Source organism: Giraffa tippelskirchi, chromosome 9, assembly GCF_054371585.1.
Source record: "Giraffa tippelskirchi isolate mGirTip1 chromosome 9, T2T-mGirTip1v1.2.pri, whole genome shotgun sequence".
Classification (NCBI taxonomy): domain Eukaryota; kingdom Metazoa; phylum Chordata; class Mammalia; order Artiodactyla; family Giraffidae; genus Giraffa; species Giraffa tippelskirchi.
In genome coordinates this window covers 36,157,189-36,180,492 of record NC_137283.1, presented here as the reverse complement: position 1 = coordinate 36,180,492, position 23,304 = coordinate 36,157,189, and the positions used below count along the sequence as shown (strand labels likewise).

General features: G+C 39.6%; 1 protein-coding gene and 1 pseudogene across 2 annotated transcripts in view; one reads left to right on the top strand and one right to left on the bottom strand.

Moving 5' to 3' along the window:
* Positions 1-9,265: 9,265 nt before the first annotated feature.
* C9H3orf49 (chromosome 9 C3orf49 homolog) overlaps positions 9,266-23,304 on the top strand; it is a 37,214-nt gene continuing 23,175 nt past the window's right edge. The window contains exon 1 of the mRNA XM_081524532.1: positions 9,266-9,352. The gene's annotated coding sequence lies outside the window, so the exon portion shown is untranslated. The remainder of the gene's footprint in view (positions 9,353-23,304) is intronic.
* Positions 16,109-16,926, bottom strand: LOC145519789 (large ribosomal subunit protein uL30 pseudogene; annotated as a pseudogene). Its single transcript, XR_014063915.1, has one exon. The product of XR_014063915.1 is annotated as a large ribosomal subunit protein uL30 pseudogene (transcript).

The following is a 23,304-nucleotide window of genomic DNA, read 5'->3' as shown; positions in this document are numbered from 1 at the left end:
ACATCCAGACCGCATCCCAGACTAATGAAATTATGATCACTAGGTATCACCTCAGCATCTATATTATACAAAACTGCTCGGAAAACTTCACAGTGCAACACATCTGAGATCTATTGATACAGCACACCCTACCTCTTCTCACACATCAGTAGTCTATTCAGGTCCCACACTTTTCATGGACTGAAAGATACAAAGTTTTCCAAGGGGATCTGGGAAGATCAGGGATATTATCTCATTGTTGTTGTCCAGTTGCTAAGTCGTGTCCAACTCTGCAGCCCCATGAACTGCATCATGCCAGACAACACCCCTGTCCTTCATTATCTCCCGGAGTTTCCTCAAACTCACGTCCATTGAGTCCATGATGCCATCCAACCGTCTCGTCTTCTGTCACCTCCTTCTCCTCCTGCCCTCAATCTTTCCCAGCATCAGGGTCTTTTTCCAATGAATTGGCTCTTTGCATCAGGTGGCCAAAGTATTGGAGTTTCAGCTTCAGTATCAGTCCTTCCAATGAATATTCAGGGTTAATTTCCTTTAGGATTATTATCTCATATTTGTCTGTAAATCTTCTCTTGTTACAGCAGCTGAAAACAGTTGTTGGGTTGACTTGTGCCAGAAAGCAGAGTTAATTACCGCACAAACTCTTCCACATGTTTCCACAAGATGGGCTAACTCTGCATGATGCAAAACCTGGTTTATAGAGCTGCTCCTAGAGCCTAGAGGTCTTAGGTTTCAGCCTCTGTTGCAGGGATTCCCCAGAAACTGACCCAGTAGTGAAATTTTCTGAGCCAGAGATTTATTAACTAAGTACTCAGGGAAACTAAGGTGGAAGTGAGGGAAACAGAAGAGAGAAGGCGAGGAAGCCAAGCAGATTGCTCCCTCCAAAGCCCACAGAGGCAGTCTCAGCCTGATCCCCTGCGGGAGCTGCCAAGGGAACCTCACACCTCTGAGCTTCACCCTCTCCAAGAAAGGGAGATGGAGCTTTCCTGCTCTCTCTCTCCCTCATTCTGTGGTTAAGGATTACCCCAGGGAGATGGAAATTTCCAGGCACTTCCTGCCCTTTGAAGTGCAAGAGAAGTCCAAGGACAGTCCTCCTCCTGTGGAAGGAAGCGAAAGCACATTGAAGTTGGCAGGAGCTGCAGAGCGTCAGGCGGAAGAGGTACAAGGTTTCCAAGGAGATATGGTAAGTGTATGGATATTATCTCCTACAGTCTCTGAAATGTCCTTTGTTACAAGTAGCTGAAAACAGTTTGGCTGACTCATGCTAGACAATGGAGTTAGTTACCACATTAAGAAACCCATCATCTTCCACGGAACAGCTCACTCTGTCCCATATCCTTTGATAACTCTGATGTCAAGTAGGATTCATATCAACTCTGAATTGATTGGCAAGAGCTTCCCAGAGCATTTTTAAGACTGTGAACTCTGGTTGGAAAAGTGCCATGTTTGATTAGTGATGCCTGCTGCAAGCAAATGAGAATGCAATTACAGTAGGTACTTTTTAAAAATGTTTTTAATGGTTTTGCTTACTTTAAAAAAATATTATTAATTTTTATTTCATTTGCTGCACCCAGCCTCATGTGTGGCACGCAGGAGTTTTAGTTGTGGCATGTGAACCCTTGGTTGCCCCTTGTGGGGTCTAGTTCCCTGGCCAGGGATCAAACCCAGTCCCCCTATATTGGGAGTACAGAGTCACCCACCGGACCAGCAGGGGAGTCCCTCCACACTAGGTACTGTCAGAGAACTTTAGCGTCTGAGGTATCACTGGAATGCCTGGGTAGGTTTTTTAAAAAATGCTGATTCCTAGATCCCACCTCCAGAAATTCTAATTTAATCTGAGGAGGGAACCTGACATCTGTTTCTTATTAAAGCATCCCAAGTGACCATATTATTTCCACAAAGGTAAAGAACCACAGTAATATTCAGATAAATCAACATGCTACTTCCCAGTAGTCCCAGGAAATGTTTTCAGGCATACTTTAAAATAATCAAATAAATTCTCCAAAAATGAAATATTTTATTCATAATTCCTTTCTTACTCTCATAAAAATGTCTTGTCAAACATGAATAGCAGAACACTTTTGTTTGTTTTGTCTTGAACCTTCAATACAGTGTGAACTTTGAATAGGCTCGTCATAGTCAGAACTTCATTTGCCTTTTATATGTGCTCCGTGCTAAGGTGCTCCAGTCGTATTTGACTGTTTGTGCCTCCGTGGAATGTAGCCCACCAGAGGTCCATGGGATTTCCCAGCTAAGAATACTAGAGTGGGTTGCCATTTCCTTCTCCAGAGGATCTTCCCAACCCATCGACTGAACCCATGATTCCCACCCACATCAGCAGACAGGTTCTTTACCAGTGAGCCACCAGGGAAGCCCATAGACTTAAGATATTGATTTCTATTCATGCGTATCTTTGAAAGGGAATGGTCTTTAGTTATAGAAAACATTGTTTGAATGTTTATATTTGCAATTTGTAAGGCAAAAAAAAAATAATAACTTATTCTGTAATGTGATTCACTGTTATTGCTTGTTACAAGATCATTTAGCAAAACCAAAACTACAGGCTAAAATATGTTAAAAACTTGCATGCCATCTTCTGGAGGATGGTGCAAGTGGTATAATTACAAAATACTCCCAAATAATATTTATTAAAAATATGATGGTGGTTTTCTCTAAATATCTGTCCTTCATGTGGAGAACTACAGATTTTTTTCTAGGTAATTAGAACTTTTCTTAAAATCACTTTTTCCCCAATTATATAAGTAAAATTATTCTTTAGCTTGAATAACCCAGATAATTGCCTTGACTCTCAAATTCATTTAGCATATGCCTAAACTAAATATTTCATCATATACAAGAACTTGACAAGAATGTCATAATGTAGGATTTAATTCTTTTCCCCCTTTCTCTTGGGGTCACAAAGAGGTGAATTTTAAGTTAGGATTAAAGACAAGGTCATTAGGCCAACTCAGAAATAAATCTTTTGGATATATACCCTGAAGTGAGATTGCTAAATCATATGGTAGTTTACGTTTAATTTTTTGAGGAACTCCTGTTGTTCTGTGACTCATGGGGTTGCAAAGAGCCGGACACGACTGAGCGACTGAACTGAACTGTTTCCCATAATGACCATGTCATTGTGCATTCCCATCAACAGCGTACGAGGTTTCAGTTTTTCTACATCCTTGCCAGCACTAGTTGTCTTTGGTGTTTTGTTTTAATAATAGCCACCCTGACTATTATTAGGTGATAATTGATTATGATTTTGATTTGCATTTCCCTGATAATTGGTGACATTGAGCATTTTGTTAAACATCTTTTGGCCATTTGTATGTCTTTTTTGGAGAGATGTCTGTTCAAGTACTTAGCCCATTTTTAAATTGCATTATTAAGGGGTTTTTGCTATTGAGTTGTAGAAGTTCCGTATATATTTTGGAGATTAACCACTTATCAAGTATGTAGTTTGCAAATCTTTTCTCCCATTCCATAGGCTGCCTTTTCACTTTGATTGTTTCCTTTGCTGTGTGGAAGATTTTTATTGATAGCTTGATGTAGTCCTCATTGTCTATTTTTGCTTTGTTGCTTATGTTTTTGGTGTCACATCTATGAAATCATTGCTAAGATCAATGTCATGAAACTTTTCTACTATGTTCTGGTAGGAGTTTTACCATTTCAGTTCTAACATTCAAGTCTTTAATCAGTTTTGAGTTGATTTTTGTGTATGCTGTAAGAGTCCAATTTCATTTTTCCCAGCATCATTTGTTGAAGAAGCTTTTCTTTCCCTGTTGTGTGTTCTTAGTACTCCTGTTGAGTATCAGTTGACTATCTATGAATAGATTTACTTCTGGGCTGTCTATTCTATTTTATTGGTCTACACATCAATGTTTATGCAGTACCATATTATTTTAATTTTCTTTGTAAAGAATTTTGAAATGAGGAAATGAGATACTTCTAGCTTCTATTCTTCTTCTCAAGGTTGTTTTGGCAATTCCTGGTCTTTTGTGGTTCCATATGAAATTTTAGAATTAATTTTTCCATTTTTATAAAAAGCACCATTGAGATCTTGATAATGATTCCACTGAATCTGTAAAACTGAAATCAAGATATCAAAGAGATATCATCACTCTCAAACTCCAGAATTATTCACAATAGCTGAGATATAGAAATAAGCTAAATATCCACTGACAGATAAAGAAAATGTGCTATATACATATAAAGGAAAATCATTTAATCTTTTAAAAGAAGAAAATCTGACAGTATACAACAACATAGATATAACCTAAAGGCATGATGCTAAGTGAAATTAGCCAGTCACAGAAGGAAAAATACTGCATGATTCCTGTTGGGTATCTAATCAAACTCATAAAAGCAGAGAGCGGGGTGGTGGTTACCAAGGATGGACAGGAGGGGAAAATAAAGAGTTGTTATTCCACGGTTTTAAAACTTCAGTCATACAAGATAAGTTCTAGAGAGGTATTATACACCCTTGTGTCTATAGTTAATGATATTGTATCGTACACTTAAAAGTCCATTAAAAGAGTAGATCTCATATTAAGTGTTCTTGCACAATGAAATGAAAATTTTAAAGCAATAAAATGAATTTGTCAAGTTATCCTGCAAAATTTTTGAAAGTCCTCATGAATCAAGAACAGCCACTGCCTGTTTATGTAAAAGAAAGACATAAATGCAGATAATATGAGTATTGATACATCTGAGCGACTGAACTGAACTGAACTGATACTACCACAAACCAGTTATACAAAAGTCAGTCATTCCCTTGCTATCTTATTAATAATTGACTTTGAGCAGCCAGAAAAAGTTAGTTTTTCTACTAGGTGCAAAAGTATTTCCATTTTAATGAATTTGGGCAGAGATCTGTATAGGATAGCCACTATCCAGATACAGTGATGTTAATTTCTGGTTAACTTTTCAAATATGAGCAGCAGGAGGGTTTTTTGTTTGTTTGTTTTATCTTGTTTTGTTGGATCTTCAGTATGGCAGCATTTTTTTTTTTTTTCTGTAAATAGCTGTAAATTAGAGAATCTCGGGTGCTGGCTCCTGGCATGGTGTCCCCTTCCCAATCTTTTGACAAGAACCACGGCAGGTTTTAGAGTTCCTCCTGCTTCCAAAATGACAGCCACCCTTTTCCTCCCCTTAGGAGGTACCCTACCTATTTGGTGTGTGCCCTCCTTCCACAGACATGAAACTTAAAAAATTGAAAGTGTGGGTGCCATTCAAAGGAAACATGGGCCTTTTCCCTAAAATAATTGTACTTAAAAATAGGCCATTAAAAGCAGAATTGCCACCCCAAATTATAAAGCAAAATTTACATATTCTGGTTTCTCACTCAATAGGCTCATCTTTTTCTCCTCTTGAATGTTTGTTTTTACGGCTGAGTTATAAAATAGCAGTATATAATTAAAATCCTCAGGTCCATAATTATAAACTCAACTGCAGTATAATTGTTGAATCTTTTGATAATTCCATCGCTAATTATGCCTCTTAGAATATCCAAATATCTATCATAAAAATCTGATCATCATCAGCTTTCAGTCGATATACTTGACTGAATGGAAAATATTGTTTATTTTCAGATAAAATCTGTGGCTTACAATGGTTCATTGCACGTGTTTTATCAAAGAGGGAAAAATAACAAAACCATAGAAACAGACTTCTATTTATCATTAAGTGGTATATATTTTATCTTTCAAGGGTTACCATGAAATATCCAGAAATTATTCTTTATTGGAATTTTTAAAAAATCTTCCCAGCAAGTTATCGGAATGCTGGTTTATGTTAGCAGATCATTTCCTTAGTCTATTACATAATGCCCAAAAGAAAATAAAAATTTACTAATGAAATGACAATATATATTTAAGATCTGTATTCTAAGAGTTGTTATTAACTTTGGCATGCCTTTTACATGTAGCTGTCCAGTTTTCCCAGCACGATTTATTGAAGAGACTATCTTTGCCCCATTGTATATTCTTGCCTCCTTTGTCAAAAATAAGGTACCCATAGGTGCATGGGTTTATTTCTGGGCTTTCTATCTTCTTCCATTTGTCTATATTTCTGTTTTTGTTCCAGCAGTCTCAAGACTGCTTTGGCTATTTGGGGTCTTTTGTGTTTCCATATGAATTGTGAAAATTTTTGTTCTAGTTCTGTGAAACATGCCACTGGTAATTTGATAGGGATCACATTGAATCTGTAGACTGTGTTTGGTAATATAGTCATTTTCACAATATTGATTCTTCCTACCCAGGAACATGGAATATCTCTCCATCTGTTTATGTCATCTTTGATTTATTTCATCAGTGTCTTATAATTTATAAAAATTATACAAAAGAACTGTATAAAAGTTCTTATACAAAAGAACTGTACAAGTTCTTTTGTTCCCTTAGGTAAGTTTGTTCCTAGATATTTAATTCTTTTTGTTGCAGTGGTGAATGGGCTCAACAAAATGTTAGCAAACAGAATTCAGCAACACATCAAAAAGCTCATAGGCCATGATCAAGTTGGGTTTATTCCGGGAATGCAAGGATTCTTCAATATATGCAAATCAATCAATGTGATATACCATATCAACAAATTGAAAGATAAAAACCATGTAATAATCTCAATAGATGCAGAAAAAGCCTTTGACAAAATTCAGCACCCATTTATGATTAAAACACTTCAAAAAATGGGCATAGAAGGAACCTACCTGAACATAGTAAAGGCCATATATGATAAGCCTACAGCAAACATTATTCCCAATGGTGAGAAACTGAAAGCATTCTCCCTAAGATCAGGAACAAGACAAGGGTGTCCACTTTCACCACTATTATTCAACATAGTTCTAGAAGTCCTAGCTACAGCAATCAGAGAAGAAAAAGAAATAAAAGGAATCCAGTTCAGAAAAGAAGTAAAGCTCTCACTGTTTGCAGATGACATAATACTGTACATAGAAAAACCCTAAAGATAGTATCAGAAAATTACTAGAGCTAATCAGTGAATTTAACAAAATTGTAGGATACAAACTCAATACACAGAAATCACTTGCATTTCTATATACTAACAATGAAGAATCAAAAAGAGAAATTAAGGAATCAATCCGATTCACCATTGGCATACCTTGACTGATACATTTTACATTCACATACAGTGATTAAACCTTATGTCATGAAAATAGTCCCATTTTATCTTTCATCCTTCTCACCCTTAACCCTTCACTCATCTCTCCCACAGTCCTATGGTTGCTTGTCCTCAAAGCTAGGACATATTTTTACAAGGTGCTAATTAACTGTTTTGATAGACAAGGCATAACATGCTACTTTGAAAAGTAACTATGAGGGAGTAAGTTCTTGAAGAAAGGAAAAGACAGAATAAATGTTGAGCAAGATAACTCTTCCTCCCCCACATGCTTCTTATTCATGACAGTCAGAGGCATCTACACAGTCCCAGAAAGTAGGATTCTTAAGGCAGAATTAAATTGATATACTCTACACAGATGTCTAAAACTGTCTTTCAGTGTATTAACAACAGAGAATGCCACATGCAACCCCCTTACCACCACTAGTCCCATCACCATGGAACCAGGAAGGTTAAGGTAGATGGTAGAGAAGTGGTAATTTGTGTGGGATGACATGGAGAGTTGGGGTAGACCTGAAACCCAGGAAAGCATTGGAAAGACCTCTGAGGTGAAGAGTAGGTCAGCTTTAAGTCACCCAGGGATCTCATTACTGTGGGGTGGGGAAGAAGGGGGATCTTCTATCTGCAGTCATTTTTTTAATCATCCCTAGACAGATCCTAAATATGGCTGAGTTTCCCTTTATGGACATTCCATAGATACCTACTCCCTATTTTCTGTTTGAAATTTATATAGCTGCTCCAGCTTTCCTGGTGGCTCAAGTGGTAAAGAATCTGCCTGCATCACAGGAGACCTGAGTTCAAACCCTGAATCAGGAAGATTCCCTGGAGGAAGGAATGGCAACCCACTCCAGTATTCTTGCCTGGATAACTCCATGGACAGAGGAGCCTGCGGGCTATAGTCCATGGCGTTGCAAAGAGTCGGACACAACTGGGCAACTAACACTTTCACTTTTTTTCACTCCAGCTTTACAGGGATTGATGTCAACATGGTATATTTTTTCCATTCCTTTTACTTTTAGCCTATTTTTGAGTTTTTATATTTAAAGTATGTTTCTTGCAGACATCATATATTAATAGTTGGGCCTTTTTTTTTAATCTACTCTGACAATCTGTGTCTTTGAATTGATGCATTCAGACCATTTATTTTAGTTGAATTAATATCACCCACATTTGTAACTATTTTCTGTTCATTGCAACTGTCCTTTTTTCCCCTCTTTAACTGAATTGAATGTTTTATATAATTCCATTTTGTCTCCTCTAGTAGCATATCAGTTTTATTTCTTCTTAATTTTTTTGTTGATGCCTCAGAGTTTTCAGTGTTTGTTTTGACTAATCTAAACATAGCTTCAAATAACATTATGTTGCTTTTTAGAGAGTATAGCAGTAACAGTATAGATAGTGTATAACAGAATAGTCCCAATTCTTCTCTTTTCCTACTTGTGATATTACTGATATTCATTTCACTTAACAATATACTGTAATCTTCTACTACATTGTTACTATTAAATAAAATTATTTTTTATGTCAATTAAAAGTAAAAATTACTTTACACTTAAGTGTTTCTTCTCTTGTGCTCTTCCTTTCTGGATGCAGATCTGAGTTTTTACCTATCTTATTTACCCTCTTGCTGATGAACTTTAACATTTCTTGCAGGTCAGGTATGCTGGTGATTCATTTCCTCAGTTTGTGTTAGGCTGAAGAAGTCTTTATTCCTCCCTAGTTTTGGAAGGGTAATTTCAATTAATGCAGACTTCCTGATATTTTTCTTTCAACTTTTAAAATTATTCTCTTTTTTTTTTGCATGGTTTCTAACGAGCAGCCTGCTTTATTTCTTATCCTTGTTCCTCTATAGGTATGATGGTTTATTTCCCTAGGCATCTCTCAAGATTTTGTCTATAGGTTTCTGAACCTTGAATATGATTTACATAGGGGCATGTGTGTAGGTGTCTGTATCTCAGATGAGGTAAGGTTCAGAAAAAGTCTTTTCCCCAAGGGTGTACGCTTTGTTAGCAGAAAGTTCTGGGTGTGTTTCACAAAGATTCTATTCTTTCTCTCACTCTCCCCGAGACACAGGGCGATCTTTTAGGAATCTTCGCTGTGAAAACCTGTGAGTTCCTGGTGGTAAAAACTACGAAAATATGGGATCCCCTTAAGACTGTGGCACCCAGCACTTTGTCTCAAAGTACTTCACATTCAGCTCCAGCAGTTCATCAAAATTACCATGGTACGTCTTTATACCCGCTTACACCTCTAGCAATTTCTGCTCCAAGTAAGCAGAACTTGGCTGTGACTCTCTGGATTCACCAGTCTGTCTGGATTTCGGAGGACTGGTTTGTCCTCATGGTAAGTAAAATCTTTGATTTTCAGCTTGTTCAGGATAAGTTTAACTTTTTCTTTCTCTAAGAATAACGCATGAACCAGAGTTTCCGGGATCTTTGAACATGTATAGTAACATTTGGGGTCAAGCATGAAAAATCTTAGTCCTGGAAATTAGTGGTCTAGATAAGGATAAAAATCAATTTTTGGCATATTATTAATTATGGGCCAGGACTTCATCTGGAATTTCATCTTTCATCATTGTAACAACCCCAGAGATATATGTCCAGTTTTATCAATCTAACAGTAGGAGCTAATATAATCTTTCTACCCTGTGGCATACTAGTTATGCATTACATGAAATGTTAACAGGTGTTACATTTCATATAAAAAGTGCTATGAACAAGCAATTATAACAAACCTGATTAAACAAACATCTCTCTATTAGATAACTCCTAAGGGAATTTAACAGAGAAGGCAATGGCACCCCACTCCAGTACTCTTGCCTGGAAAATCCCATGGACGGAGGAGCCTGGTAGGCTACAGTCCATGGGGTCGCTAAGAGTCGGACACGATTGAGTGACTTCACTTTCACTTTTCCCTTTCATGCGCTGGAGAAGGAAATGGCAATCCACTCCAGTATTCTTGCCTGGAGAATCCCAGAGACGGCGGAGCCTGATGGGCTACCGTCTATGGGGTCGCACAGAGTCGGACACGACTGAAGCGACTTAGCAGCAGTAGCAGCAGCAAGGGAATTTAATATGCTGGGTGTTGTGAGTTCAGAAGAGATAAGCAAACATCATTTCCCCAAATCATTTAATCACAGAATCTTTTATGTTTCTCTTGGAGCATCTGGTGGGACTTGTGTTTTATGGAATACACTTTGGTCAAGTTTTGATTTTATGAGAAGAAACACCCTGGCTTTAGAGCAAAAGGAACATGAGTTTGAATTTCAAGTACACTAATTATTCTTTAGGCAAATTGCTTAATCCTATTAGCCTAATGGGCTTCATCTGTAAATTAAAGGCATAATACATTAGTTTATTGATCCATTACTTAATATCATTGTAGGCAATAGCTTCTAGTTCAGCAATTAACATAGGGATTCAATGATAGAAGGTGTGTGCCTATCATCCAATAAAAACAGTTGTTTTTCTAAGCATATTTTTTTTTAATAAATTTATTTATTTTAGTTGGGGGCTAATTACTTTACAATATTGTAGTGGTTTTTGCCATACATTGACATGAATCTGCCATGGGTTTACATGTGTTCCCCATCCTGAACCCCCCTCCCACCTCCCTCCCCATCCCATCCCTCTGGGTCATCCCATTGCCCCAGCCCTGAGCATTTGTCTCATGCATCGAACATGGAATGGTGTTCTGTTTCACATATGATAATATACATGTTTCAATGCTATTCTCTCAGAAGGTCCCACCCTCACCTTCTCCCTCAGAGTCCATAAGACTGTTCTATGCATCTGTGTCTCTTATTCTGTCTCGCATATAGGGTTATCGTTACCATCTTTCAAATTCCATATATATGCATTAGTATACTGTATTGGTGTTTTTCTTTCTGGCTTACTTCACTCTGTATAATGGGCTCCAGTTTCATCCATCTCAATAGAACTGATTCAAATGTATTCTTTTTAATGGCTGAGTAATATTCCATTGTGTATATGTACCACAGCTTCCTTATCCATTCGTCTGCTGATGGACATCTAGGTTGCTTCCATGTCCTGGCTATTGTAAACAGTGCTGCGATGAACATTGGGGTACACGCGTCTCTTTCAATTCTGGTTTCCTCGGTGTGTATGCCCAGCAGTGGGATTGCTGGGTCATATGGCAGTTCTATAAGCATAATTTTTAAAACATATTTACTTCTTTTATTTTTGGCTGTGTTGGGTCTCTGTTGCTGTCCACAGGCTTTCCCTAGTTGTGGCGAGTGGGGGCTTCTCTCTAGTTGCTCAGCAGTTGTGGCACACATGTTTAGTTGCTCCATGGCACGTGGGGTTTTCCTGGACTAGGAACTGAACCCACATTCCCTGCATTGACAGGCGGATTCTTAGCCACTGGACCACCAGGGAAGTCCCTTAACAGTTATTAATGTCTTTATTATCATCATCCTACATCAGACTCCAAAACAGTGGTGAGCTCTTTCCCAGATTGCAACCAGTTTTTCTTTGAATCAACGTGAAGTCAAATACAAAAGAAAGTTGTTGCCCAGTCATGAATACTTGAATAACACATCTGGTCTGAACTCCTGTGTTAGATGGATGTGTGTAGGAGTGGATCTAAATGTAAGTTTCCACAGCCGGTATCAACACTGAAATGTCATTCCATGTTTGGTAAAATTCACAAAGAACATTTCATGAGACTTCCAAATATGGCCCAGGAACCAGTTCTCTTCTGAGAAAAGTATAGGGCCAGGACCAGAGACATTTAATCTCTATGAGCAAGCCTTTGGGAGTCTTTCCTTTGACATGAATTACTCGCATTAATTGGCTAGTAAGTCATTGTGGTTGCATATTAAAGTCACAGCTAAACCCTATTGGAACTGTGATGTGTTTTCCACCCTAAAAATGTCAACATGATGAGTGACCTGTCATGGAGAACAGCAAGGAAGCAATTGCGATATGATATCTGATACCCATGTGGTTAGAGTTGCTCAGTGCTGGATTCAATACTATAATCTTGAACATGTTGATTTGGAGCAGTATGCATGATTAGGTGGCTTAATTGCATGTTGTGCAGGAAGCTGTGACCTTTCCAGTCCCATCCTGGATGTGGTATTGTGCTCTGGGGAGAAAGAGAAGACAATGTGTGTGGGGGTGCTTGACAATAGCAGTGTTCATTCGTGTAATTACTTGCGTGTGTTCAATACCTTAAAAAAACCACATGGACGAGGCCTCATATACTAGTGGCCATCCACTGTTTAAAGACAATTTTATAAAAGTCAAGTCACCTTGGATAAAGACCCGGTAGTATCACTAGTACATTGTAAGTGTTGAAAGTACAGCATCAATATGGACAGTTCTCTAATTTTTCACCAATTTGGAAAAGTAATACAACATTAAAAATTAAAGGCCATGATATTCTTTTTTTTTCCCTCCATGCTCCAAGGCATGCAGGATTTTAGTCCCCCAACCAGGAATCACATGCCTCCTGCAGTAGAAGCACAGAGACTGAACCACTGGACCACTAGGAAAGTGCAACGCCATGATATTCTTGTCTGTCGATCCATTAGCTAAAAACAATAAAGCCGAATAATGTCATAAAGAGTCTGGTGATGGTGGTGGTTTAGTCGCTTCAGTCGTGTCTGACACTTTGTGACCCCATGGATTGTAGCCCACCAGGCTCCTTTGTCCATGGGATTTTCCAGGCAAGAATAGTGTAGTGGATTGCCATAACCAGTCTATATGGCATCAAAAATTAATACTGAAATATAAATCCTGTCATTTGCAAGATATTTCACAATGCAAAAACTACTTTTTAAGTCCGTTACAATATGAGAGAAAACAAAGCAGATACCCTTTCCCCAACTTTACAGCTGAAACATAGAAGCAAGCATGGTAAAAGACTTACAGCAGTAAAGCTGGGACTTAAATCCAAGCCTCTAGGGACTAAATCCACAGTTTCCTCCCCCTCCCACTCTCCCTATACCCAGAGAATACCTACTCTACATAAATGCATTCTTGGGGCCGTTATCAACCCTGAGGACCAGACCTAGCATTTTCAACTAGCATTTGAAATTAATTCTGCCAGGAAGTTGCAGTGTTTGTCAGCAGTATGTGTAGCCAAAGTCCCCAAGAATAAACTAAAACGCTTGGCACCTTTTGTCAAAAGTTACCTAAGGATTAGGATGGACCTGCATACACACAGTGGAATGTCCCAGAAAGGAAGCAATTGCCCAGACAACCCGGTTTTGAATCATCTTCACCTGCAGTGTCCTTATAATTGAGGCAATAGGTGTATCCAGAACCTGAATTGTGGATATAATTGACCTGATTATCTCCATGGCTTTATTTGTGAATGCAGTTGCACATAAAACCACCAGGCACTGACAGTCTCTGCCCTAAACCATAAATTACCTCCAAAACAGCATCCTCTGGATCCTTAGCCACCGCTCTGTAAATGACTGTGCCGGGGGCAGTGTCTTCTAGGATGTAAATCTCAGTAACTGCCAAAAAATGTAAAACAGATGTGCTTGAATGAGTGTCACCATTATAAGCCCAGAAACTCCTCATTCAACCCTTGATCTTAGATAAAACCAAGTATATTGTGCTTACTCTGTACAGATGTTTGTATAGGGTGATTCCCATTCATCATTATCATCATAATGCTAGACACCATTTATCAAGTGTCTGTCATGTATCGGGTATAGAGTTGATACATTTAGACAATAATGATATTGAACATTTCCTGAGTACTTTTAATTGCTAAGTACTCCAAATCATTGGTGACTAGTATTTCCATTTTACTGAGGATTAGAAAGAGAAACTAACTCAAGATTACACAGTTAATTACATTACTAGTGTCTGATTATTAATGCCTGTCCTTCCCTGCAGCCATGTATCATTACTTTTGTTATCATAATTCTCACTATCACTCTTAGAGCCATGATGCTATGAGAAGGCATGGCATCAACATACGTATGTCCACAGGGTCCTTCCTTCTCCAAGAGAAGAGCTCTGTACCTTGGTCTCCCTGAGCAAGGGATCCCATGAAGATGGGTGGTTCATTCACATCTTGAATCTGGATTAAAATGGTCTGTGATGCTGTTGCTTGTCTGTTATCTTTGGTATATATTACCAGGGAGTACAGAGCCACCATCTTGAAGTCCAGCTTGGGTACTCCAGTGGTGAATAACTAATTTTTTTTTAAATCCAGATAATGGAATGAATGACTGGCATCCTAAGGATGTAGACAGAATGTTTTATATTGATAATCCTCAATATGAATCAGCATTTTTAAAAAAGACATAAGAAATCTCGTATTTAAAAAGTGGAAGCAAGGTGATCTGATTTCTTAAAAAACCTGCGCGAACAGAGAATTCACATATATTGTATTAAATGGTTTCCCCTTCATTCAGCCTGCTTTCCCATGTTATTCTTTCAAATAACAAAGTTGATTGCATCCCTTCTCTAATTGGTTATGGTTTATCCTACAATTCAGTTAAGTTGCTCAGTTGGGTCTGACTCTTTGCGAACCCATGGACTACAGCACACCTGGCTTCCCTGTTCATCACCAACTCCTGGAGCTTACTCAAACTCTTGTCCATCAAATCAGTGATAACATCCAACCATCCCATCCTTTGTCATCCCCTTCTCCTCCCGACTTCAGCCTTTCGCAGCATCAGGGTCTTTTCAAATGAGTCAGCTCTTCATATCAGGTGGCCAAAGTATTGGGGTTTCAGCTTCAGCATCAGTCCTTCCAATGAATATTCAGGACTGATTTCCTTTAGGATGGACTGGTTGGATCTCCTTGCAGTCCAAGGGACTCTCAAGAGTCTTCTCCAACACCACAGTTCAAAAGCATCAATTCTTCTGCACTCAGCTTTCTTTATAGTCCAACTCTCACATCCATACATGACTACTGGAAAAACCATAGCTTTGACTAGACAGACCTTTGTCAGCAAAGTAATGTCTCTGCTTTTTAATATGCTAAGCGCTTTACAAATAGCTCATTCTGTCCTTGCTGTGGGTGCTATTTTTGGGTGCATTCTACAGATGCAGAAACTGAAGCTTGTAGAGGTTAAACAGATTGGCCACATTTTCACAGAGAGAAATACAGACCCCATCTGACTTCATGTTCCTGTTCTTAACCATTAGCCCAACTGCCTAGCACCTCAAAATGGATGAAAAACGAGCATAGGAGTCTTTTTCCTTCCCCCATTCAGTCACCCTGAGCCTCCTATTGTATTTTCCATAGTTGTTTCATGCTGGTTTTTGAACTGCTCTCTCTAGGGATCCCCTAAAGTTGAAAAACAAGAAAATTGGATTCAAATCCATGTCCACTAAGAAATGGCCCCAAGACTTCAACCACGACCCTTCAGGTCTCTAGCTTGAATTTCTTCACCCTCACATAAAAGTGTTGTATATTCTGTTGTTCATGTCCTTTCCATGTCTGGCATGGTGTGGGTTGGTTGGGTAATTCTTGTTTCTAAAGCTGTTCTTATTGGTAAATTTACAGGGGAAAAAGCGGTTTTATTGGGTAGCAAAACTCACTGGAAAGGCTGGCCACGTGTCTTTGGACATTCTATGTTAAACAATGAACCCCTTGCCCATAATGATGATGGATTCTAAGGCAATACTAATAACTTAGTGTACTGACCACTTACTCTGTACCAACTGCAAATATTTAATTTGAATCATTTAACCCTGAAGGAAAAGTGTTATTGATACTATTAGTATGCCCAGTGGACAGAGGAAGTAACTGAGGCTTAGGAGGTCACCAAGGAAAGAACAAAGGCAAGATGTGAACTCAGGCTTTTTGCACCAAAGTCCGTACTCTTTAACCACGCTGCTATATTTCCAGTGTGTCTGCCTTCCCAGTAAGCGAATAACCAACCCTCAGAAGAAAGGATCATCATACTATCCTGTCAGCCTCATGCTAAGAAGGGCTAACATTTATTGAGCACTTTTAATGCTCTTAGCTTCTTACATAATTTATTTTTTTTTCAATTTGTTTCAATTGTTTATTAACTGACCAGATTACAAAAATAATCCTGGTAGATACCTTAGTTCATCCTTCTAATAAGCCTGTTGATCTGGTCTTCCCTGTTGCCAGCATCTTCACCTTCTACAAAATGGGTGGTCTTTTTCTTCATTCCACCTCATGGAGAAGACAATTTAAAGGGCCACAGGAAGTTGTTTGCTTCTTTGAAATGTTTTCCAATAGTATAGATCTCATGAATCAGATCCTCCATGCAGATGATTCCGTATTTCCCAAGAGATCGAGCAATCAATGCGTTGTCTGTCAGGGCAATTGGCTTCTTGTTGATTTTGCCATAACCACGCTTATAGATCAATTCATTTACAGACTTCATATTTGGGTACCCCCATGCAATATATGGCTCCACAATTCTCAGCATGTTAATTGATGCCTTGTTGAGTTTCACAAAGGTGCCACTGAAGATCTGCCAGAGGCAAAGGAGCTGCAGCACCTTTCGAACCTTCGGGCTCACACTGTTGATACCTCTGATTCTGATGACAAATGCCAATTTGGGTTCCACGGGTACATAGAAGTTGCCAGCTTTTCATGCCATCCTAGCCTTTTGAATTTCAGTTCTGTACATCTGCCTGCATTCCTTGTGGTAATGCTTACCTTTTTCATAGATAAGCTTCCTCCTTGCCTTTAAAGCATCTTTTGGGCAAACTTCTTTCTCAGGTGCTTAATCTTAAGCTCTGCGAAATTCTTTCGCTTTTTCTTAAGGGTTTCTGGCACAGGAGGAACCTTCTTTTTCTTCTCTTCTGCACCCTCCATGGTTCCAGCCAGGAAAGAGGCGCTTCTTACATAATTTAAACATCAAAACAAATTCACGGGGAAGATAGTATCATTATCCCCATTTCACAGAAGAGGCAACTGAAGTTTGGACTATATAATACAGCTAGGAAAGTCATGCTGCTGAAAGAGGCAATACTTGGACCTGACCCCTGCCAGTGTACCCCAGAGCTCTTGCAGTGACCAACTCCACCTCTGGCAGTAACACCTGAATGTTTTCCTCCCACGATTTCCTCCCACTACCATGAGACATCAGTAATATATTCTTATTTGACACCACTCCTCTACTGAACACAAAGTGTCACAGGCTGGACACTTTATCCTGTCAGTTCTCACAGTTATTCCATGGCGCAAATGCTATCAACATCCTTATTCTACCAAAGAAGAAACTGAGGCTCTGAAGTTAAATGACCAAGGTAACATGGCTAGGAAGAGACAGAGCTAAGATGTAAAGCCAAATGTAAAGTCTTCCTGACTCTAAAACCTGTTTTGTTTTCCTCACACACTGATGCTTCCTGGTAAGTTAATACTTGATCTTGATTTGAAGATGCATAGGATTTTCAAGCTGCAATTAAGCACAGTCTTGTTCTCAAGGACTCTCTTAACCAAGAAACATAGCCCTAGGCTCAGGCTGGCCCTCATGGGGTGGTGCCCTTTGCCTTGGGAGCCCCACGGAGGCATCAACTCTGTCCTTCTTATGCCCTAGCTCCTTTCACAGTGTTAGGCTCTGTAACAAATACTTGCTGAATTTTTAAAAATGCAAATGGTATTCTTTACACTTCACAATGGAAGAAGACAGGAAAATGGTTTAAGTGTTCCTCTGGTTGATTACTCCTGTCCAGAGAATAGAAAGTGCACACACAAAGGCTAACTTGAATTCCTTTTGCCATCCTGCCTGTGTGACCCCACTTAGATTACTCAATGACAGGTAGCAATTTGAAGATTACATAACTGGAGAACACCTTGTCTCACTTCATTGATGTATCTATGTAATCAGGTCACTTCAAGCTTTGCTATTGTTTCTTCAGGAGACTAGTTTGGCACTGGATTTTTTTTTTCTTCTTTTTTCTCTCTCTTTTGGTTTGACTGCCTGCCCAGTTACCCCTCCCAAGCTCAGTCTTTAGCAAACCAAACAAGTATATATTCTGCAAGAAAGGAAGTTCAACAAAGAATAATGATATGCTTAACTTGTAAAAGAACAGTATATGCCTTCTTATACAGTGATATTGTCAAGATAGATATTAACTCATTTAGTTGTGTCTTTCTCTGTAGATTTACTTCCATGCTATGAAACATTTCATGATTGAAATGTTTCTAAAGCTACCTAGAGCTGGTCTATGACATGATTATGATAATATGACCACCTTTCTTATAGCTTTTTATTCTCTGTAATTTAATTACACTACTGCTGAATGTTGAAGTATATTTATTTTAGTAACATCTCCAGTGTGTAAATTGCTCCTTATGCTCAAGCACTAAACGACATTTTTCATTTATCATCTCATACAATCTTCTTACCAACTCCTGAGTGAGGTGGTATTATTATTATTAATCTCTTTGTACAGAATAGAGAAAGTGCAGAAAAGTCAAGTAACTTTCCCAAGGTCATATTGCTATTAACTAGAGGTACTGCAATTCAAACCTAGTATTCTCAGATCACAAAACCTATGCTGAGAACAGCTATGGTTCCTCTGATGTAGTGCCCTTTTCCTTGAGTTCTTTGGGAGGAATGTTAGTGCCTTAACAGAGCCTCCTCCTTGCTTTCTCAGTTTGGATTTCTATGTTAGCAGGTCTTTGTGTCAACCTCTATCTAGCCCGGATCATCATTATAAAAGCTTAACTAATACTGATACAGAACTGACTGACTACCAGGCACTGTTTAAGCGCTTAATGGATTTAATACTGCCCACGAGGCAGCTGTTGTTCTTATCCATATTTTACAGATGACAAAAATCAGAACAGACAAGTTAATTCATTTTCCCAGAGTGATACAAAATCAGGATCTGAACACATGCAGTTTGGCTCCACAGTCTGCAATCTTACCCACTATTTCATTTTGCCTTTCCTGATTCACCACAGCTGCCCATTTAGCCATGTCTTCCCCCTACTGGTTTTCTGGCTCTGGTGGTAAAGAACCTGCCTGCCAATGCAGGAGACATAAAGGGATGCAGGTTCAGTCCCTGGGTCTGGAAGATCCCTTGGAGAAGGGCATGACAACCCACTCCAGTATTCTTGCCTGGGGAATTCCATGGACAGAGGAGCCTGGTGGGCTACAGTCCATAGGGTCACACAGAGTTGGACACGACTGAAGTGACTTAGCCCAGCACTCTCTTTATTGGTTTCAGAATCTCTTAAAGCCTGGAGCCAGTGCAGATTCCCCTACATAAGGCTCTTGGGTGGAAATCACACATTGCTATTTAGGTCTTTATTACCCCCAGCCCAGCAAACAGTGTGTGGTTCATGCTTTCATATGGGCTCTCAAGTCCCATGGGAGCAATGGCAGGGAGGGTAGGGCAGGGGGGCAGGGAGCAGGTGAATGGTGTGTGTGCAGTGGGTTTGCATCATATTTGAGGAATCTTGAGCTTATCTTATTATCTTGTAAGTCTGCTTGAACTTTGCCCCAGAGGGGGATATTGGCTTTATTATACTGGATGGTAAGTAAGACTTGATAACACAGCTCACAGACCCTGCAGGATCTAGCCCCCTACCCCCACCTCCTTTATAATCTACTCTCTCTCTCCACTCCCCCTTCAGCTCCTGCCACTTGAGTCACCTCCCAGGCCCTTCTCTTCACTGTATTCTTTTTTGCCACAGAGCCTTTGCACACGCTGTTCTGTCTACCAGGAGTCCTCTCTCTCTCTCCATCTATTTAGAAGATTGCTTCTCATGCTTCCTCAGGGAAGCCTGATTCAGTCAAATGTCCCATTTAAGTGCTTTCACAGACCTGTGGGCCTGTCCTCCATGACTCCTATTATATTTGCCATGTTACATGTATGTGAGTATTTACTTGACTAGTATCTCTCTACAAACCAGTAAAGACTATGAAGGCAAGGACCATATTGCGTGAGAGCCCCACTGCCCTGCCCTGTGTCTGAGGAGGTCCTCAATAGGTAACTGTGAGATAAATGCATCTTGATGCCCACCAGGATTTTTAGAGCATCTGACACATAATGGGATCCCAAGGAGTAGATGCTAGGTTAATAAGATACAGTGGAAGGTAAGAACGGAAATGGTGATGGTTTCCTTTTAGAACTCTTGTGGTACCAAGTGATGATAGTTTGCCTGTATACTTACTTCCCACTGATACGTAAGTCTGTAAGACAGCACAAACGTGTTGATGTTGACTGGATCTCCTATCAGAGAAGTGTGGGGTGAGACAGACACAATAATTATGGCAACCCATGTATGTTCAGAAGCATTTTCTGGAAGAGGGCTGGCATTTTTGATGGCAAAATTTGGAAAGGCTAGAACACCTTAGAGAAAACACAAAATTGGATTTTTTCTTATAAGGATTTCTGCAGCGCTTCCCAACTTCTTTCATATTTTAAAACCACAAAGGAAAAAATAAATAAATACTTACGGCTCCCTTTTTTATGAGAAGTCCTAAAATCAGCTTTTCATTCCAATCTCCTGTGTTGAAAAGGATATCTCTTTGTTTTGGTTTTAGTTCTAGAAGGTCTTGTAGGTCTTCATAGAACCAGTCAACTTCAGCTTCTTTGGCATTAGTGGTTGGGGCATAGACTTGGATTACTGTGATGGTGAATGGTTTGCCTTGGAAATGAACAGAGATCATTGTGTCATTCTTGAGATTGCACCCAAGTAATGCATTTTGGACTCTTGTTGACTATCAGAACTACTCCATTTCTTCTAAGGGATTCTTGCCCATGTAGTGGATATAATGGTCATCTGAATTAAATTCACAGATTCCTGTTCATTTTAGTTCACTGATTCCTACAATGTCAGTGTTCACTCTTGCCATCTCCTGCTTGACCACATGTAATTTACCTTGATTCATGGACCTAATGTTCCAGGTTCCTATGTGATATTGCTCTTTACAGCATCCATCAGACTTTACTTTCATCACCAGACACATCCTCAACTGAGCATCGTTCCCACTTTGGCCCAGCCACTTCCTTCTTTATGGAGCTATTAGTAATTGCCCTCTGCTCTTCCCCAGTAACATATTGGTTAGGTAGCATATCACTTAGGTAGACATGGTAGGATCATTAAGAACCATGAAGAATCTGAGAACTTAACCCTTCTTCCCACATGACAAGTTAAATCTGCCAGTTTCACAAATGCTGGCAGAAGACTCAAGACTCCTACGTCAGGGACTGTGATGGTTAATGTAATGTGTCAATTTGACTGGGCCACAAGGTGCCCAACATTTGACCAAACATTAATCTGTATGTGTCTGAGTGAGATGAACATTTGAATTAGGGCTCTTGAATTAGGGCATAATGCTATGGACTGAATTGTGTGCTCCCAAAATTCGTATGTTGTAACTCCAATGTGACTACATCTGGATACAGGATCTTTAGGATGTAATTAAGGTTAGTGAGGTCATAAGGGCAGGGGCCCATATCCAAGAGGACCATGGCCTTATCAGAAGAGGAAGAGATCTCTCTGTCTCTCTTTCTGACACATGAGGCCAGGAAGAGAGCCTTCCCTAGAACCTGACCATGCTGACACCCTGGTCTCAGATTTTCAGCCTTCACAACTGTAAGAAAATCAGTGTCTGGCATTGAAGCCACCCACTCTATGGTACTTTGAGGTGGCAGCCTGAGCTGACTAATACAGAGATGTAGGACTTTGCTATCGATGGTACAACAAGCAGCATGCACTTAATGTTCGCATCCATTTCCCTGGTTCCTGAAGCCCCAGAGGGCAGCAAAGAGGGATCCAGGTGGACATGGATGTGCACTAGGCTTATGACACAGTTGAGAAACCTTGTGCTCAGGGAACCCTAATCTTTAGAATGAGCCATAAGCCTGGCGATCATTGCCCTAGAGGGAGAAAATAGCTTTATTTTAGTCCATGATAAACATTCTCTGCTCCACAGAAAGACACTGTCTGTACCACTGCTTAAACATCCTTGAGGAATGGTGAAACAGTCCATTCCTGGGATCAGAGAGAAATGCAGAAATGATGTCACCTGGATTTTTTCTGCCTGTGAATGTTGCCAGTCAGTGCCTGTGCTCTGTTTTGGGTTATGAACGTTGGGGTTACCACCTGCATTAGGAGAAAATTGTGGCTTTCCTGGCATCTTGTTCCAAGGTACTCTGGTTCTGTCTTTCAACCAAGAAAACAGACTTGTGGTGTTTCTTCTATTGAACTTTTAACAGTCTCTTTAGTAAGTACAGGTAGCTGAATGATTGTTCCAAAGAGCAACAGATGACAAGCTTCTTTTCTAGAAATAAGGCCTTTTTTGACAATTTTTCCATGTATAACAGATCTTTTGGGGTTTTTTTGTTGTTGTTATTGTTGTTGTTGTTGTTTTTTCCCTTGTGTTCTTCCAAACTTCTGGTTAGAGAAAAAGAAGGAAAAAAGGAGGGAATGTATCTGAAGTCCATTAGTGTTAACTCCCTGTGACAGGGATGAAGGAAAATACTTTAATATTTCAAAAAAACAATAATGCTGAAAGTTGTCCATGAGAGACTGAATGTAAAAGTAAAAAGTGTACATGGTTGTTTTTAAAAAAGGAATTTTTGAATATGTTTATTTTCTATGCACTTTTTAAATTTAAGTGATAGTTTAATGAATAAACATGTCAAGCTTATTGCTGCAAGAAAACTTAAATAAACATCGTTGAAAACATAGTGCAGACGCAGGCAGCACCTTCACTCACAAGATGTACAACAATGAGAGGGGTTGTGGAGAATCATCTACTAGGCAGGGTTGCTATTTGTGTTTCTTTCTTTTTGCTTTCAAACTTGTTTAGAAATGTTCACAGATGCTAAGGGTCCTGCCTCCATTCGGTTCATACCCACCTCTCTATGCACAGGGCTACTTACTGAGAGCATTTTTAGCTCTGCCAGGTTGTCAGCATGGCCCAAATTCAGGGTGACACAGAGGGCCAGAGCGTTCATGCTCCTGGAAGCAGCCCTCCACCAACGGCCAACAGGGACCTGGTGGTTAAACAGCTCAACCTCCCCATCCTCAGTAACTCAAACTGTTCCTCTCCATTGGAGACCCGAGTCCCAGCGGGGTTGAGCCCCAGTCGCCCTCACTGCTCACATGCTTGATTACATGGCTTTTACTGGCTGGCTCCATTCCCTATTTCCTTATCCCCTTATTGGTGTTTTTCTGGGATCATCTCCCAAATAAACCTGCTTGCACTGGAACCCTTCTGTTGGGTGC